This window comes from Apodemus sylvaticus, chromosome 7 (assembly GCF_947179515.1).
Source record: "Apodemus sylvaticus chromosome 7, mApoSyl1.1, whole genome shotgun sequence".
Lineage (NCBI taxonomy): Eukaryota > Metazoa > Chordata > Mammalia > Rodentia > Muridae > Apodemus > Apodemus sylvaticus.
Window position 1 is genome coordinate 79,146,548 of NC_067478.1, and position 18,535 is coordinate 79,165,082.

The 18,535-nt window shown below is 43.8% G+C and overlaps 1 long non-coding RNA gene across 2 annotated transcripts in view; it reads left to right on the plus strand.

The window, feature by feature from the left end:
* Positions 1-1,098, plus strand: part of LOC127689105 (uncharacterized) — a 167,394-nt gene extending 166,296 nt beyond the window's left edge. For both annotated transcript variants that reach the window (XR_007978835.1, XR_007978836.1), the window contains exon 3: positions 172-1,098. This is a non-coding gene — a long non-coding RNA (uncharacterized LOC127689105). The remainder of the gene's footprint in view (positions 1-171) is intronic.
* The last annotated feature ends 17,437 nt before the right edge of the window (positions 1,099-18,535 follow it).

Genomic DNA, 18,535 nt, shown 5'->3' on the forward strand with positions numbered 1-18,535 from the left:
GTAGAGGACTCCTTGCTAGAACGTGGGTTGTGGTACCTTCCTCAGGGGACTCTCTCACATCCCTTATAGGAACGAAGACACTTTGGGATAGTCTAGGATAGTCTGCTATATGGTTTGTGCTGTTGAACACATGTGGTTTTTTCCACTGAAATTCCTATTTTTTGATTCCAGATTTCCAAAGGCTATGATCTACTCTTGGATGCCCAGGTCGGATCATAAGTTCTATCCAGTAATCAAAGCTTGCTTTCTGACCCTTGGTAGTTTGAGTTTTCTCTCCTCTGTCCATGGTCCTGGATTCAGGACATTATTGAGGGTGGGTCTCTGGAGAATAGATACATTTTTTTCCCTACTCACTCTGAGACTGCTGACACCCGGGAGCCTCATGCCTCAACTCTAAGGCCATTTTCTTGGACTAGTTTCGCATTTTTCAGGCAACAGGCGAAGTCAAATTTTACCTGAGTTTCATACCAAAGATCTATGTTGGAGCCATGGGCCCACAACTGGCCAGTTAAATCACAGGGTTTCCTGGGCTAGAAGAAGAAACTATGCACCAAGAACTACTTCAAATGTGAGGCAAGTTCTAGAAGAAATGGTAGGAAAGCCAGGCTCTACGAGGACTCTTTCATCATTGTGTAAGACAAAGAAGAGACTATACAGAAGGAGACTGGATTTTGGCCTGCCTGGGAGTGGGGAAGGTGGGTAAGAAGTTCCCCTTTAATCAGAGCCTGGTGGGAAGCCAGGGAAGCTGTGGCTGTGGCTGATGACTGATCTGATGGTGGCTGGAATGGAGAGAGCTCCACAGCAGAGCTGAATGTACTGTGCATATGTATGGGCTATGGGCATGTATGTGTTTGCAGGCATGTGTTTGCTGCTGCTTTTCTCCCTCTGACTGATGGCTGGCACTCCAGGTATCCAAGTGCTGCCGGGATCCTCCTACTCTATTCCACTTTGGTGTGGATTTGGGGAGAGCAAGTGAGATACGGGTCGATGTCTCTCTTAAGTAACCTCCAAGGGGACTTTCTCAGCTATCAGGAAATTCTGCTCCATGCTGTTATCCAGAGACCCATATTCCTTTAATTTTGTTTCTTTATCTTTAAAAACAACAATCCCCAAATGTAACTACATATTAAACTCTGTAGCAACAAAGTTTGAGACCTACTACCATAAGGGATTGTCCTTATCTATGTTCCTAAAGACACACACACACACACACACACACACACACACACACACCTGCCAACCACACATGTACTTTCTGCTGATATTCTCTTGAATTTGCTCATGATATACAAACCTTTATTTCTAACATTATGTGACAAGTGCTATGATCTGTCCTAGAACCCCAAAAAGGAAGATGTAAGCCAATTCTGGAAGTTGGAGATGCTGCCTGAGGGCTAAGACCTTTAGTACTTATGATTGACTTTGGGCCAGCTCCATTTGTTCATCTAATTCGCATCTAGCCTTGTCTGGTCATCCACAAGACAGAGCTAATAAATAAAATTGCCTCTGAGAATTATAGTAAGGATTATGGAGGGTAAGTCTTACAGTATTTAGCACTGTGCCTGCCTAGAGTTAGCTCTGGATATTTACAAGCTGATCTGGATGCTGTTTTCTGGGCTAGGTAAGGACTCAGTGATTGGAAATCTTTGCAGCGCTAAGATAGAGCCAGGTCTGAGACTAGATTTCAGCTTCTTCCATTTAGCTGGAGCACATGATAAACAACTAAGTACAGCTGCTTGGTAAGAGCTGGAGCTGCTGATCTGGTGTCTGTATGCTTGTGTAGGTAGGGATAGAAGCACTTAGCAATGGAGGAATGAAGGAAGTAGGGCTGTCTAGAATTCCAACCTTGGTAGAATCCAATTACAGAGGTTAACTGGCTGCTCTTGTCCCTGGTTCTTTTTGTTTGTCTCCTCAGAGACAGACAGGGCAGTAGGGTATTGTGAACCCACACTCCTGTCACATCTTCAATAGCCATGACTGAAGTCAGCTAACATTTTCAATCTGTCTCTCTCTCCATCCCTCTCCTCTTCCTGTCCCTTCTCTCCATCCTCCACCTTTCTGTCTCTCCCATTTCTTGTCCCTCTCCATCCTTCCATTCTATTTCCCTGGTCTCTCTCTCCTTCTCCTCCTTTTCCCCCTTCTGTTCCCCTCTCTCCCCCACACTGGTTCCTTCTCCCTCTCCCTCAGTCTTTCTCTTTCACATCTGTGCTCTGTTTATATTGTCTGGAATTGGAATGTGCCCCACTCCCTGCAGAACTTTGCGGTCCAGTGGTTCATTTGAGTCTGCCACTTTCTCAGTACTAGAGGTTTTTTTCCCATTTGGTTCATTGAAACAGAAGCAAAAAATATTGAGATTGTACATGGAGAAGAATGTGGTGTAGGATCACTGTACACTAACTGAAGTTTGAGGGTAGATACGGGTTGGCTCAAAGTATCCTTAGACAGAAAAAATAATCCACACACTAAGCAGTTAGTGATGCCTTTTGTGTTCAGGCAGAGGAGGGGCATGTGTATGTTTGTATACATATGTCTACAGGCCACAGACCAATGTTGTGAGGGTTCTTCCACTGTCTTTTTGTTTGTTTTGAGATAGGGACTCTTTACTGAGTTCACCAACTTGGCTGGGCTGATTGGCTAACAAGCCCCTGACATCCTCCAGTCTCTCCTTCTCCAGCACTAGGATTATCAGTGCCTGTTACCCTGCCCACCTTTTTGCATGGGTGCTAGCAATCTGAACTCAGTTCCTCATGTCTGCACTGCAAGCATTTTACAGATCAAGCCATCTTCTGAGTCCTAAGCAGTAAGCAACTTCCACTGGCAGATCTGTAGGGCCTGTCCCACAGAAGCAAGGAGAGGCAGGTACCCCAGAGAGTAGGGTACCCTGGAGGGCAGGCTAACTCGGTTCAGTTTATAAGCCAGCTTGAAGCCTCCCCTTCAGGTTCAGACAGAACTCTTTTTGCTCCTAGTGTTTTGTTTGAGAATTTTAGAGGCAATATGAGGTTTCAAGATCTTCAGACCCTTAGCTTTGACACGTGGACAGGTGTTTTCTCCTCCTTCCCTAACCTTCTTCCTCTGCAACTGCCCCCACATCTATATCTGTCATGGTTCTGGGGACAGCCATGGAGATCTGAGTAGTCTCTTCTAAGTCAAAACACCTTCTCCCAAGCTGCTCCTCATCTTGTACTCCTGCCTTTGGACCCCTTTCAGACAGTTGTCTTCAAAGATTCACAAACCAAGGGAGAAGGTGTTGGGGGGCGGATGGTGAGGACGTAATTCATCTCCATCTGCCACAGCACTCTCCACACCAAATAATGAAATATAAATCGTGTTTCTTCCCACCATCTGTGGTCAAAGCAGCCAGCTCTGTGAGGACGGGATTCTAAGGAAAGGAGAGGCAGAGAGGCAAAGCTTGGCAGTCTGGGGCCTACCTGAACATGCTGAAAGCCTTCTTATATGTCTGCACGTGATCAGAAAAGCCTTCCCTGATGGTCCCTGCCCCCTGAGGAATCAAATCTCCCTTATAAATAAGTTTCTAGTTTGTGAGGAGGCAGCTATGCAGAAGGTGGATAGCAACAACACAGTGAGCCTCATAATCACAGGGCCTCACGAAGGAGGAAAGCACATGACAAGGAAGTATGGCCATTTGCAGTGTTATGGTCTTAGGTGATGGAGGAACGTAAGGTAGGGAAAGAGACAGAGGGATTCCCTAAGGGCCGTGCAAACAAGCTGCCTCTTGAGAATGAGTGAGAAGAGAGTTATGTTTGCCAAGTCCTTCCTCCTCCTGTGGTCACTCTGAAGACTCTATGGCTGATGGCACCTGGTCCCTTCAGCAGTTAGAGGGCAGGTCTGGTCTGACATATTGTAGATGAGTAGATTTGGGGTTGATAAGCTTAAGGTGTTCTGCTTGGCAGGTGGAAGAGCTAGCAAAAGGATCCAGGCAACCTGTCTCTTTCCCAGAATTCCTCACTTTCTCTGCATCAGGCACAGACAGCGCAGAAATGAGTTGCTGCAGGCAGCAGGACCCATGGCACCTGCTTGTCCTGCTTTGGTCACAAGTTCCTCTTTGCTCTTCAGTGCTGGTCATGACTTCCTTATTGCAAGTTCCCTCTCTGCATTTGGATGTTGCTAGCTCATTTAGAAAAGGAATTCTGAGTCATTTTGGTGCAGTGACCCATTGTAAGAATGAAAAAGAGCCCTTGTATATTTTGAATCAAGATCTACCTTTATTTGTATCGTGCTTAATCTCATAAGGGGTTATTTCCATGTTCTTATAAATATTGCAAATTTATAGTAAAATCACTATAGCTTTCTTTTATATGTGTCAAAAGGCAATTAAATACCAAAGCACCTGATGCCTACACTTTTCTATATTCAAACAAAACAAAAAAACTAACCATAGGGAGAAAAACACAACAATGACCAAAACTGAACAGTACAAAACAGTTCTGAGCACTCAGGAATTTTTTCTTTATTTCCTTTTCTCTTGAGTTCCATCTGACTTTCTCCAGAAGATTATATACATGTTAAACTAACACTTGAAAATTCTTGCAACCACAAAATACTGAATGGTAAGATATTTTTTTTCTTTGAAATATGTTCTGTGCTTGATATTCTGCTAATATAACTGATCACAACAATATACATGCAGAAATATATTTTATTTAAAAATTATTTATTTTGTATGTATAAGTATTTTGTCTGACTGTATGCCTATTTACCAAATGATGCCTCATGCCGGTTGAGGCCAGAAGAAGTTGTCAGATGCCCTGGAACTGGAGTTACAGACAGTTTGAGCTGCCAAGTGGGTGCTGAGAACTGAACCCAGGGCTTTTGGAAGAGTGCTCTTAATTACTGAGTCATCTCTCCAGCCCTCAAAAATATTTTTTGATGAAAATATTAAATGAGTAAAGCAAAAAAAGTCCCAGAAGAGCATCCTTTCAGGAGAGACTTGAGGCTACCTTTCACAATTAATTGACATAACCATGGATGAATAGTAATGATTTCTATGACATTCATAACCAAATTGAGTCACATATTTACTGGTGATTGTTACTAAGAGAACCGTGGTGGGGTTGTAATTTCACTAAGCTAAATCTCACAAGCTCATGTTGGGTATGAGTATAGGTGTTGGCACATGATGATGGCAGGAAGGATTGAGAAATGAATACAGCTACACCTCTAATGCCTTGAGGTCATGATGCTAAGCAACTGGAGTGAGGTGTGGAGATTGTACCCTCTCTTGAAAATCATGTGTGCTGTGTGTCTGGGACATTGACTGAGGTAACTATGATGCTAACATACCCCACCTCCTTTCTTCATCTTTTCTGAGAACAGTGAAGATGGAGTGTTTTATGGGAGACAGACTTTCTAGGTAACTTTTGAAGGGCTTGATACATTCTACTGCTAAGACATAGGGAGATAGGACATGCATTGACTACCTGGGCAAATGAGGCCACCCTCAACAGTCCTTACCAATGTTCTCACTGCCCATTGCTTGTCTTATTGTCATTCAAGGATCACAAAGGAAAATGTAGGGCTTTTACACCAACCACATCTTTCCCCAAAGCCCTTGAATTCAGAACACCCAGACACACAGTATATGATTTTTTTTTGATAGAAATACATCAAGACAATGAAAGACAACAGTAGCAGTCCCTGTGGTTATGGAGCCTTGGGAGGGAGGGGATTCGTGCACATTCTCTGAGATGAGTAGCTGGGGGCTCTTCAATCTCTACTTGACGCTGCTCTTTGGAGATGACAAAAGTTGGCAGCATGTGCTTTGTGCTCCTTGCACACAGGATTAGGGGCCTAATCAACACCTGCCACTCAATCAGTTTGAGATCTATAGGGTGGAACTGAGTGACAGGTATCTTGCCCAAGGCTCCCAGTAACCTTCCTGCAGACCCTTATAGCAGGTTCCAATAGGTATTCTCCATATCTCTGTGTGTCAAGAAACAGCCATGGCACCAATAACTTCTTGATGTCATTCTCCAAGACCTGAAATGACCCATTATACAGAAGTTCTCTGAAATGACCCATTATACAGAAGTTCTCTGAAATGATCGCGAGTTCACCTTCAGACAAGTGCTCAAGAAATCATCCCAGAGACCATGTCTAGAACCTATGTTCACATCTTTTTTTTTTTTTTTTAAACTTTGGTTAAGTATCAAGTCCCTTGTGTGAAAATCCTTCTGGTTTAAAATATCTAAGAATGTCTACCTGCCACCCCCACCCCCATTGCCTGGCGCATTGATATTTCAAATAGTTTCTTTCCTTGACACTCAAGAGACTTGCCACCTTTGTGCAAACTACATGTCAGAGAAAGGCTCAGGATGGACAAAGGAAACTTGTTTTCTTTATTAAAACAGAAAGGTTGCTGCAAAGGGGCTGGTGAAGAGGTAGAAAGAGCATTTATTTGTTGTTTGCTTTGTTGTTACAACAAAATACCTGACAGAGGCAACTTAAGGAAGCAAGGGCTCTTCTTCTGGGTCACAGTTATAAGGTGCAGTCCATCATGGTAGGCAAGATGTGATGGCCGAAGTGTGGGTCAGCTGGTCTACCAAAGCAAGGAGAGATGAATGGCTTGGGTTCAGTTTACTTTCAGTTTCATTCCATCCAGAACTCCAGCCCATGGGTGGTGCCACCTACATTTGAAGTACACCTATCTGCCTTAGTTAAACCAGTTTAGAAACTCTGTACCAGATATGCCTGAAAGTCCATCTATTAAGGGATTCCAGATCCTGTCAAATGGACAATATTAGCCATCAGACAGCACAGCGTATCTACAAAAGCATGTTTGTGGCAGATTTAGTCTTAAGAAAGAAAGTACATGGGTGTTCCCAGTGTGGAAATTGATGCCATGACCACAATCTCTTTAGAAAGAGATTGCCTCTTCATGTGCCTCTGTTTTGGAGACTTGATACTCTTTAAAAAAAAAATGTCTGGCAACTTAGACAGGAGAGCAGAGGCATTTGGCTTTCAGGCATTGGTCCTCTGTAATATACTGGGGGTTAGTGCAGTTTCTGAAGGTCACATGACTATTATTCTGATTTGGGGGACAAAAGAGGAAAGGGAGTGATGGAGAATTTGCCCATAGAGAAGAAACATAGGGAAATGGGAAGGAACCAGTAGGAAGTCGGTAAGCTCTAGTACAGTTCTAACCAGAATGCACTGAACTCAATGAACCTTGATGATTCATGTCTATGAGGTACCTATCACATAGCCAGGATCAATCAGTGGATGGATTCTAAAAAATAGGAAGAAGACTTAAATGCTAAGAGGGCAATGCCCAAAATATCAAAGAAGCCTTTAAGGTATGTTGAGAGATATGCCAGTGTGTCAGAAAACTCTTGAACTCTGGCATACCATCCAAGGATGGCTTATAAACACACACATCGGGGAGATGCTTAATCACAAGGAGCTTTGACTATGTACTCAATCCTGGGGTTGTTATGAAGTATAAATGATTCAAAGTAAATAGAAGAAATGGCATTTTGGGAGGCACAGTACAATAATATTTAAAATGTGCCTTTTAGTGTGAGCATTTTATTTTTACAATATATACACTGTTTAAAGCTGGGAGAGACTCACGATGTCTAACCACTTAAATGGCAATTTATTTTTATAGACAGAAAAATTGGGCAAACAAGCAGCTTTTTTGTCTTTACTGAGAAGGGAGCAAGCTTAAGCTAGAGCAAGAAGGATAGAGGTTAGACAGAGGGGAACAGTCTTGGTATGAACACTACAGAGCATGGGGCAGGTGACAATGATCCTAAAGCTTTCTTCCCTGCTCGGGTGCTTGGAATTAAACACTCTGGTGGACTTTTTGCTCTCCCAAGACTTCTTGAAGGGAAAATTTAGCTATTTTCCTGACAGAGATTGCCCACTACCTTCGCTCTAACAAAGTTAGACTTGCCTGTTTCTGAACAGCCGACATCGCTAATCCACTTACTGTCCCAGGCAAGTGAACACTGAAGTTCTGGTCTCTCTTCTGAGAGTCTTAGAAATATTTAATAGCTTTGAACGCATATGAGGTCACTTTTCCTTCTTGAGCCAGGGATTTGTTCTGCCCAAAAGGTGTCAAAAACAGAGTCAGGGTGCCAGTCCCTAAATTCTGCACATTTCCTGATCTCCTCAGCAACAGACAGACAGACAGACAGACACATCCAAGGGCGGGCACCTGTCACTTCAACATCCTTGCATCCTTAAACAAGTGACTGAGAATAACTGTTAAAGTTAGACTACACTGTGGCGGTTGGAGTTGAGGAAATTAACTGAATGCTTCCTTGGTAATGAGGCCGCGTGTTGTTGTACCTGCAAGAGGCTGATAGTGAAGTACTGGGAAGCTTGAAATGAACAGCTGGCTGTCCTCTGTCTTTTGTCCCTTGGAGATGCCTTTGATGCCTGTGGAAATCTTTCTTCCTTCTCCTTTCTATTCCTTTCTGTGGGTGGAAGGAAAGGTGAACCCTGATGTCTGCTAACCCACGGCAGAGGGAAGTCCCCAGCTGGGAAGAGATTACATGATATTTATGGATTGTCTGAGCTCTGTAGGGCTCTGAACTCAGCAGGAACAACCAGATGTGGGTCCTGACCCTCTGGGGGTGTAGTAAGATGACAGGAAAGGGATATAAATAACAATAATTAAGAGGCAAATCCTATGGTAATTGAAGAGGAAGCCATCAGTGAAATTTGCTTAGGAGGGAGGAAGAGAAAGATGGCGGGATGTAGAGTAGATGGATGGAGAGAGGGAGAGGACACACTCCTTCAACAACAGTATGAACAGTAGAGGATCTGAGCTGCTCAGGTCATTGAACAAAACACAGTGGCTTGTTTTAGACTGATCCTAGACCCTAGATTATGAGTGAAACTAAGACAGAAGTGAGAGAGGGCATGAGGAAGTTACCCAGTGGCATCTGTTAGTGGGCTGTGAGTCTGTATGACATTTAGAACTGGATTTGAGGTAAGATTCTATAATTTTGGGTGTCGATGGATTGGAGCATAGGAAGTACAGTACAAGGAGAATAAAAGTGACAATAGCCTAGAACTGGGGAGTGGCATAGGGGCAGAGAGGGGCCATTTTATCTAAGGACTAAGCAGATGCGGTTTTCTTGCTATGGGAACCCTAAAATTTATGTGTTGAAAATGTGATTTTCATTTCAATAATAGCAAGAGGTATAACCTTTGAGGGGTGAAAGGCTATGAGAGGTCTGACCACATGAATAAATTACAGTCATTGCTATAGAGTTGGGTTTTTGATGAGATGAGCTCACCATGCTCATACCCTTTCCCTCCCTCCCTCCTCCCACCTTCCAGCATGAGATGACATAGCAAGAAGGCCCTCACTAGATCCCTTGATCTTAAACTCCTAGTGTTTAACATCATGAACCACACAAACATTGGTTCATTAGCCCTCGCTCAGCTGTAGGAATTCTGTTACAGTCAGACAAAAGAGAAAAAGACACATTGCTGCAAGTTGGGCCACCTATAGCAATCAGTGCCTTAGCTGCTCACAGAATGAAGTGTCTATCTCTTGGCCAGTTCCTCCAATGTCACGTCACCACATACAGCCTCCCTTCCATTGCCTCCCTCTGTGTTGGCTTTAGTGGTTTTGTGCTCCCAGCACCCTGTTCTCACTGTCCATCATGACTGTCATCCTCTGTTGCTAACTGTAGCACCAGCCTTCTCTTTCTGATTCCACTTCTAAACGCCCAATGAGTTGGGCAAGGGTATTTGACAATCTATGAGGACTCTGCCTGAAACTGTGACTCTGGGATTCTCAGATCTGGGGATACAGGATGCTTAAATATGTGTGGTAAGGAAGAGTATGAGACTGAGCCAGGAACAGGGCATGTGTTTGCTTTGGCTTCTCTTTCTCCTCTGCCCTGCTCCACATAGATTGTTTATAATGTACTGACAGAAACTACTGCTCACTGCTGCTGGGTTTCGGCAGAAGATAAAGTGACAGGAAGATTGTACCACATTCTCCAAAAAGGCCCCCCGGGGAGGATGCTGAGAGTAGGTGATTGATTTGGTTAGATTGTGATGTGTTATTTAAGGAGAAGACAGGAGATCTGGGAATGTGTGAAGAGAGAGGAAATGGAGGGAGAGAAAGAAGCAGGCATGTGTCTAGGGACTCTGGTGCTCTAGATCAAGAAAGAGGGCAGAAATCTGGAGAGACAGGGAGCCCCTCCTTGTAGGACCTGTTCTGGGGGCTCCCCTTGATAAAACCCTCTCAGCAGGTGCTGCTGTTCTCATGGTTTGCTCCTCTGGATTTAGGATAATCAACCATACTGAGGGACAGCCAGGTGAGATATACTACTTGCCAGGAGTCCATGGACCAGACAGAGAGAGCTCCCACAGAGGGGCATCATATGGTGGGCAGCAGAGAGCCAATGACTCACAGAAGCATTGGCTAAATGATAGCATCATCCTCCTGCAATCAAAAAGCATTTAAGTAGTACTCCTAAATGCTTTCTGGTGTTCTAGAGAGAGACTCAGTGTGCTGATCAAACGTAGAGGTAGGGAGACAGGCTAGCCTGTGCCAGTGCCCACCTAAGCATCACAGGGTGGGAGTTTTATTCAGAATAAGTAACTCCTCCTCTCACTTCACATTTCTTGGAAATATTGGGAGAGAAGATAGCTGATGTAGAAACCTTGTCTAGATGGAAGCTGGGGACAGCTAGTGCCGCACCTTTCCCCATGAGTCTCTGAATGAGGTTAGCCTTCTACCACCAGGACTGAGACTTGATAAACAAAGTAAATTCACTGAGAAGATATTATGGGATGCAGTAGGGTTCAAGAAACCTATCTGTGGAATAGTTGAGAACCATTGGGCCTGCCTGCCTGGAGCATCCAGTTGAAGAGGTGGTCTGGGTCTCCTGTTATGCTGAAGTTTCTTTCTGTGTCTCTCCCAAGTTCTTGAGTCTTCTGAAAAATGACATCAGCAAGTTTTTATTTCTGCAGAGATACCTCAGAATGCTGATAGTGGCAAAGAGACACAGCATCAAAATATAAATATAAAAGGAGTTAAAACTGAACTCATGACTTATTATCTAAACTAAACATGGATTATTATCTAAACTAAAGATGGTGGTGAGAGGGCTAGGCAAAAGAATCAAGGAGAGAAATCTAGCAGAGCCTGGAGAGTTGTGGGGAAAGTTGGAAAAGAAGGATGAAAGAAGGGACCAATTATCAACTATATCATTATATAAGGTGGCAAAAGTTATTCCTTCTTAGAGACATGCTAGAAAGTTTCTGTGTTTTATATATATGTGTGTGTATATATGTATATATATAACACATATAAAATATGTTATACAATATATACCATTTATATCACACACACACACACACACAAATGTGGCCTCTAGAGTTGGGTAGTATACAGCCTGCATGGTTGTATACCATAGTTCTGCTCTGGTTGTTGCAGGACCTTGTATAGACAGAATAGTAAACAGGGCTTGTAGAATTCTTTTCTTTGTGGGATGTAATATATTCTCTCCTTTGTCATCTTCTCAAGAACCTTTAGGGGAAACATTGCATTGCATTTTCAAAGCTCGTGGAGTTAGATTTGTTTTCTTTTGACCATGTCACTGTATGCAGCAAGGCCTTAAGGCTGAAGCAGTATAGCTGAGATTTATTTGAGTGACTTTCATTTGGCTGCACAGACAACAAGCTTGGGGTGTGTACTCTAACTGATGACAGGTTGGCTCTCTTGTCAGTCATCGGTCTATTCAAGATCTATCAAGGAAGTGGGCAATGCTAAGTCTGTTCTGCATGATCTCCTATCAAGGTCTCAAAGTCAGAATTTTAATCACAGAGGACAAAAATCTTGATAAGATCAGGCTTGGAGGCTGACTGGGAGCACTGTTTCAAAGCCGGGATGTCATTATAAGGTGTGCCAGTTGGTTTTCTGTCAAATTGTCACAAGCTAAAGTCATCTGAGGGGAGAGAAGCAGGGTTGAGAATATTCCTCCACGAGAGGTCTTTGGGCATGTCTATGGGGGGTGTTGTCTTGATTAATGCTTGATGTGGGGGAATACAGGCCATCGGAGGTGGTGCCACCCCTGGGCAGGTGCCACCCCCTGGGTTAATGAAAAGTCAAGCTGAGGCAGCCATGAGGGGAAGGCCAGCATCAGCTCTCCTCCACAGCCATGGTTTCTGCTTCAGTTCCTGACTTGAGGTTCCTACCCTGCTTCAATTCCCACCTTGGCTTCCCTCACTGACAGACTGTGATTAGGACATACAAGCCAAATAAACTCTTTTTTCCCAAGTTGCTTTTAACAATGATATTTATCACAGCAATAGAAAGAACCTTAGAACATAATGGTAGAGAAATTGGATTAAAGATTAAAAAAATAAAATATAAGAGCTACAAACAGGAATATCCAAGCAGATGGGGAGCCAGTGGCTTACTGGAAACCTAGAGGCAGCTGCGGATACCTGTGGCTGTTCTAGTGTGGACCAGCACTTAGTGTGGTCTTCTAGTGTGGACCAGACCAGCTGTTCTGTTCCAGGAAAATAGTAGAAGGGAAAAGCTGTATATGTGGCTCCCTCACTCCTGCAGAGAGACCTGCTTCTCTCCCAGGAATTTCTCAGATTTGCTAGGAACTGACAGGACAGTTTGGCTACATTTGAGATCAGATAGACTGTAGAAAAAGTCCATAGTTCTCCAAACTGGCCAGAAGCATTAATTGTAGGAAGCTGCATTACGTCACTGCTCCCAAGCCTGCAACCTTTCACCCTTGGCTCAATTCTGCTCGTGGCACTGTAGAGAAGGTAGCTAGAGAAGGGGCCAGAGCCAGGCCCCTCACCAGCTGCCTAACCAGGGTTATGGTTACATAATTAATCCAAGGCCAGGAGTATTTATGAGGCTCTCAGAATCTGCAGTAACAGTATCATTTAGAAAACATTTATGCTCCCAAGATGAAGGCAATCCCTCCCCCTCCTTTATTTATAAGGCATGCTGGGTAATTAAGTGGGAGCTGGGAAGGAAGGTGGTTGGGAGAAGATGGCCTCTAAATAATCCTGCCTGGTAAAGCCACCATCTGCTGTTGAGCAGCGGGGATAGCCCACACACGGTGGCATGGTTTACGAGCAGTGCAAGGATCAAGGGTATGGGAGAAATTTCCCAAGGAATAAGCAGTGGGCTGGCACAGATGTTGGCTGAGCAACTGGATGATTAGGACATGTCCTACTCCTGGAACCCAGCATTGTGCCTGGCATCTGGCAGTTGTCTGATGCATGTTGGTGCTTTAATTCACCCAACCACTGTTACAGATACCTCTTGATGAGTGTCTACACACCCCAGACTCTGCACTTGGCATAGGCTACTTGACAGTGAATAAAACAGACAAAATTGTGTGTGTGTGTGGGGGGGGGGTGTTGGTGGGTTACCACGTGATGCTTGGAGCCTTGGTCCTATCTCCTGACTTGAATACTGTGATAGTTTGCCACTAATTTGGTCTCCATTGATGTCTTTTTTTTTCTGAGTATACATTCATATATGATGGCCTCTGTGTCCTATTTCCTGAGACTTATTAGACTCACTTCCACATTTAATCAGTGGATTAAAGCCCACATAATCTCAGAAATTTATAGGCTTGACATTGATGCATGGTGAGCTTCCCCTCTGCCTCTTTGCTTGCTTTTAAACATTTCCTCCTATGGGATAAGCTTCAAGTGTTATACTGTGGGAAGGTGCCCTTGTGAAGAGGCCGTACAGGAGAAGCCCCACTGTGCAGAGACCAGGAGATGCCAGGGACCCAGAAGTTCCTGATATTGGAGGATGAAGCCATCTTGGAATTTGCCCAGGCCCCATAAAGCGCTGTGAGGTTCCAAAATGAATGGGCAAGCTAGTCCTTCCCAAATGCCCAAACCATGCATTCACAGCCTAAAGAAAATAATGATATTAAGTGATCATATCTAGTGTCTGGCAACTTCAGGAGACTACGAAAGCCATAAGCCATTCTTTCAGCCTCCTGAATCATGTGAGGAGTTAGTAATGTCTAGGATGATGCAGGTTGCCTGATGCTTCTTATCTCAGAGAACATCCATCTTAGAGCCTCTGTCTTTGCTGCCAAGTGAGAAGCCCTCTGTGGAGGGGAGAATGCCACTTAAGGGTCTTGTGAGGATAGCCTGTCAGGGTCAGAGCCGGCTGGTGGGAGATGGCTAGCGAGTCAGAGAGCTGCACTGGAACAGTGATGGCCCATCAAGCAGGGGTCACGGAAGGGAAATGAGCAAACCTCATTCCATGAGGATGCCTCCAGGAAAAAAAGAAATTTTATGCCATTAAGCCATGAAACTGGGTGTTATGAGTGAGGCTGAGTTCATCTTTAATGTTTAAAGAAGACATTTATGCCCGTTTCTGCTTTTGCATTACTTATGACATTAAGACCCCATTTCATGAACAAATGAGTTATGCAGAAGGCACAAGCTTAGTTTCAGCAGATGGAGAGTAGCTGAGCTCACACCTTCCTGTTCCCCTTGGTGTCAGCACACAGAAGGATGTTGGGTGCAGTTCTGGCAGGTTGACAAGTTAGCCGTGCTGTTGTGGCAAGTGTTTGCTGAGTGTCAAGGAGTTTTTAAAGGTCCAGGACTGGAGACAGCATGAGAGACCTGAATGCTCTCTGAGGTACCTTGTCTTCATTGACTCCTCAGCAAGGTCACAAGAAAGGTGTTGTTTTCAGGGTATAAAGAATGTTTCTTTTGGAGACAGCCCCTGACCAGTTTTACCATCAGCTCCTTGGTAGCCTGACCAAATCCTATCAGAATCTCTAGTTTCTTAAAGAAAATGTTTTGAGTTATTTCCCTGCTACCCAAGGGTACGTGTTATTATTCTGTGCTATTAGAGGACATTGATGGCATATACCCTCAGATAGTATTTGCCATTGTTGACCTCAGCTCTCAGGTAGTTACAAGGTTGTCATAAAGCTCTATACCTTTTATAACCCTTACTCAGCAATTTCCTTAGCTCTTACTAGTCATCTTTCTGACACTGGCTCTAGTCAAAGGCAGGGCAAGCGGGAGTGTTAGGGTCCAGTTCCATGGCTTCTGAGGCTTCCTCCTCTGGGCTTGTCAGACCTTCTAAAGTTCTGAGGGGCTGGAGAGATAGCTCAGGATGTAAAATGTTGGCTGCACAGCAATAAGGCCTTAAGTTTGTATTCCCAGAATCCATAGAAAATCTGAGTGGTAGCTTAGCTTAAAAAAAAGTGTTGGTTCTGTTGAAAGAGACAGGAGGAGCCCGGAGGCTCACTGGTCAGCCAGTCTAGCTGAAATGGTGAACTCTGCGTTCAGTGAGAGACTGTCTCAAGATGATTGAAGAAGACATCCTAACATCAAAATGTGGATTCTACACATACCTGTGCCTGCATACACACACACACACACACACACACACACACACATCTTCCCCCATAAAACAAATTTAAAGTATCTTTTAAATGAAATTTTGTCACTGGAAGGAGCCTTCAAGGAGAAAAACATACTGTATTTTTTAGGACTCCTGTTAAACTTCCAATGATCCTAGTTGTGGCAATAGATGAATCTTTTGTAGCCATCCATATCCAGGTTTTTCTCAATAGGTGTGCCCCTCTCTTTCCCACAGCTCCATGGAAACATGCTACTCCATCTGCCAAATGGTTCACACTGCGTTCTCTGCCATCACCCTCTTCACAAACTTTACTGAGTTTTCTCAATTGACCTATCACAGCCATTTTTCCTTTCTCTGTTATGTGTCTGAGTGACACCGGACTTGTTTTCCCCATAATTCAGGATGGTTTTCTTCAATTGCTCTACACTCCTGGGTAGATGTTTGGCTACTCTCTTGGGATTGCATACCCTTAATGTTCCCCATGGGCTGAAGAGAGGGCTAAGCAGTTAAAAGCACTTGCTGCTCTTGTAGAAAACCTGAGTTTGGTTCCCAGCATCCACTTCAGGTGACTCACTGTCTGTAACTCCAGTTCTGGGTGATCCAACAGCCTCTTCTGGCCTCTGAGACCACAGGCAAACACATGGTACATACACATGTACACATATACATTATACATATACATTATACCATCTACATATACATTAAAAACATCTCTAAATGCTTCCCATAGTTGCTTGACCTTTAAGGGTGAGAAATTCTAAATCTTAGTGTTCACTAATAGATGTTCAAGGGAAGAATAAAGGTCCCAAGGGAAGGGACATAATGAGAAGCAAATACTTCCAGCCGAGGCTCTGGGGGTTGGGTCACAGTCTGGATATAGTTAGAGTTTGTTCTCAAGGGTCCACAAGTTGTACGTTTTGGTAACAGTGTGGCAAAATGCAGACAGAGGACCTTTAAGAGATAAAGACTAGTAAAGATCAACAAATTTAAAAGAACAAAACAAAACAATGAACCAAACAAAATCCTGTGTTTTCTAGGAGTGTTGGTAGTTTGCATGTGGACCCACTAGGTCTCATGAGAAGAGTATAATAAGGAATGAGTTGGGCCTTGCCACTCACTCTTACTGCCTCTTCATCGTGTGACCCCTCCCTCATACACATGCATCTGCTACACTGGGATGGGACCAGGAAAGACCTCACTACAGCCAAGATATAATGCTGGTCATATCCTTGAACTCCAGAACTGTGAACAACCAGGCAACCTTGTTTTTTTTTTTTTTTTTTTTTTTTTTTTTTTTTTTGGACTTACTATCTAGCCTTGGGTGTTTTGTTGTGGTTCCAAGAAATTAGATCAATACAGGCTATTTAATGGGTTTGAATATGAGGTATGATGGGCAAGGGAAGAACAAAGGCAGAATACTTCAAAGTCAAATGTCCAGCTCTTAGCTTTTTACAACGTTGTGCATAAGCACTCCATTTTATCCCAATCCTGACTCATAGCCCTTGAACACAATTTATTAAGGACTATTAGAATGGTCACAATATTGCCTGATTACAGTTGGAAGGTTTTTCTCCTCCTGAGAGGCCAGAAGCAAAGGCTTTGGTCAAGTCCCCAAAGTCTGGGATTGACCAAGCTAGAATGAGCCATCAGTGTCTCTCTCTCTCTCTCTTCTTTCTATTTGTTTTCAGGCCACTGTCTTCTGTGACAGTGTCCTTTGCAGGGAATCGCTCATGTGTATACAGTGGTTCTGGGGCTGAGCAGTGGCTATCACCTAGGCCCCATGTGCAGATGACTCTCTGGCACCATAGGCAGGAAGATTCTGCCTGTGTTCATGCTTTAGGGGTGAGGAGAGGGGAAATGAGATTAGTCAGTTCCTCTATTTTCTGTGTAACCATTTCCTTGCTTTAGAGCCCTCGATAAAGTCTTTCTAGCTAGACAACCCCTGGGAATGTGAGCTGGATCATGGGCATTGCTCCATCTATCTAATAAACAGTTTGGACATCAACAGTGTGCCCAGTTCAGTCTTATGAATTGAGGACCAAACAGTAAACAAGACAGACAGATGCCTGCAATCAGGAGCCTTTCAGTCTAATGAAGGGTTGCCCAGGTGTAAATTCACTACTATGCAAAGTGATGAGCTCTACAATATGAAGAAGTATAGAGGTCCGGATATGTGAGTTGTCTAAATCAAGGTACTTAGGAAATTGAAAGGGGACATTATTAATGATTATATCAGGACAGCAGGTGCCAAATATAGCCATTTTGAACAAATTGGAATACCTAGTCACCCTGGTTGTGAAAATAAAGAGGAACATTTTTTTTAAGTTTTTTTTCCAAGAGGGGGTTGAGAGAAAGCTTCCTGGAAGTGAGAACCAGCAAGCTGGCTTGCAATGGCTTTCCTGCAGTGAGGATTCCCAGGATTCGTTCAAATAATTGTATGAGTAAAAGTTTTAAAATCTAACTTTATTCATCCTATCCATTGGGCAGGACAATTGCCAGTTGATTTGAGTCTACTGGACCCCACCCCTTTCACTGCTCAATACCCCCACGCCCATGTCAAACAATCCCTCCATTAGCTTTCCCAACCCCCACTCTTCAGGAAGTAAAGCCTGTTTCAGAAAGTACCAGGTTTAAGCTCCCATTACATGACCAGTGCCCTCTGCAGGAGCGATAGCACTCCCCCCATCCCCCACTTCTCCAGCAGCAGGAGTGGTCAGAACAAGGCCTCTTTCCAGGCCCCAGACAATGCCAATTCATCTACCTGCTCTATGACAGCTTTTGCCCCTGGTTGAATCAATACTTTCTAGTAGATTTTTTTTTTTAAAGTCACTTCTCACATCTTTCCCCCACTGTTTTCTTGTCTAACTCCTGTGTCCCTAAGGTATGTCACAGATGTTTTCTCACGGTTGTTATAGCCCCCCTGTCACTCATGTTCTGACACATTGCTACAACAGCATTCTCCAGTTGCTACACTTGATTCACAAGAAGACATCCTCAGTTGAAGCAAGAAAAAAAAAAAAAAAAGAAAACTGATACATGACTGGGAGGTAGTGAGAAAGGGTCCCTTCACTGCCAGGCTTTAAGTAATATTTTGATCTGAATACCCAAGACACAATTCACACATCAAATCATTCCCAAGAAGAAAGAAGGAGAGGGCCCTGGTCC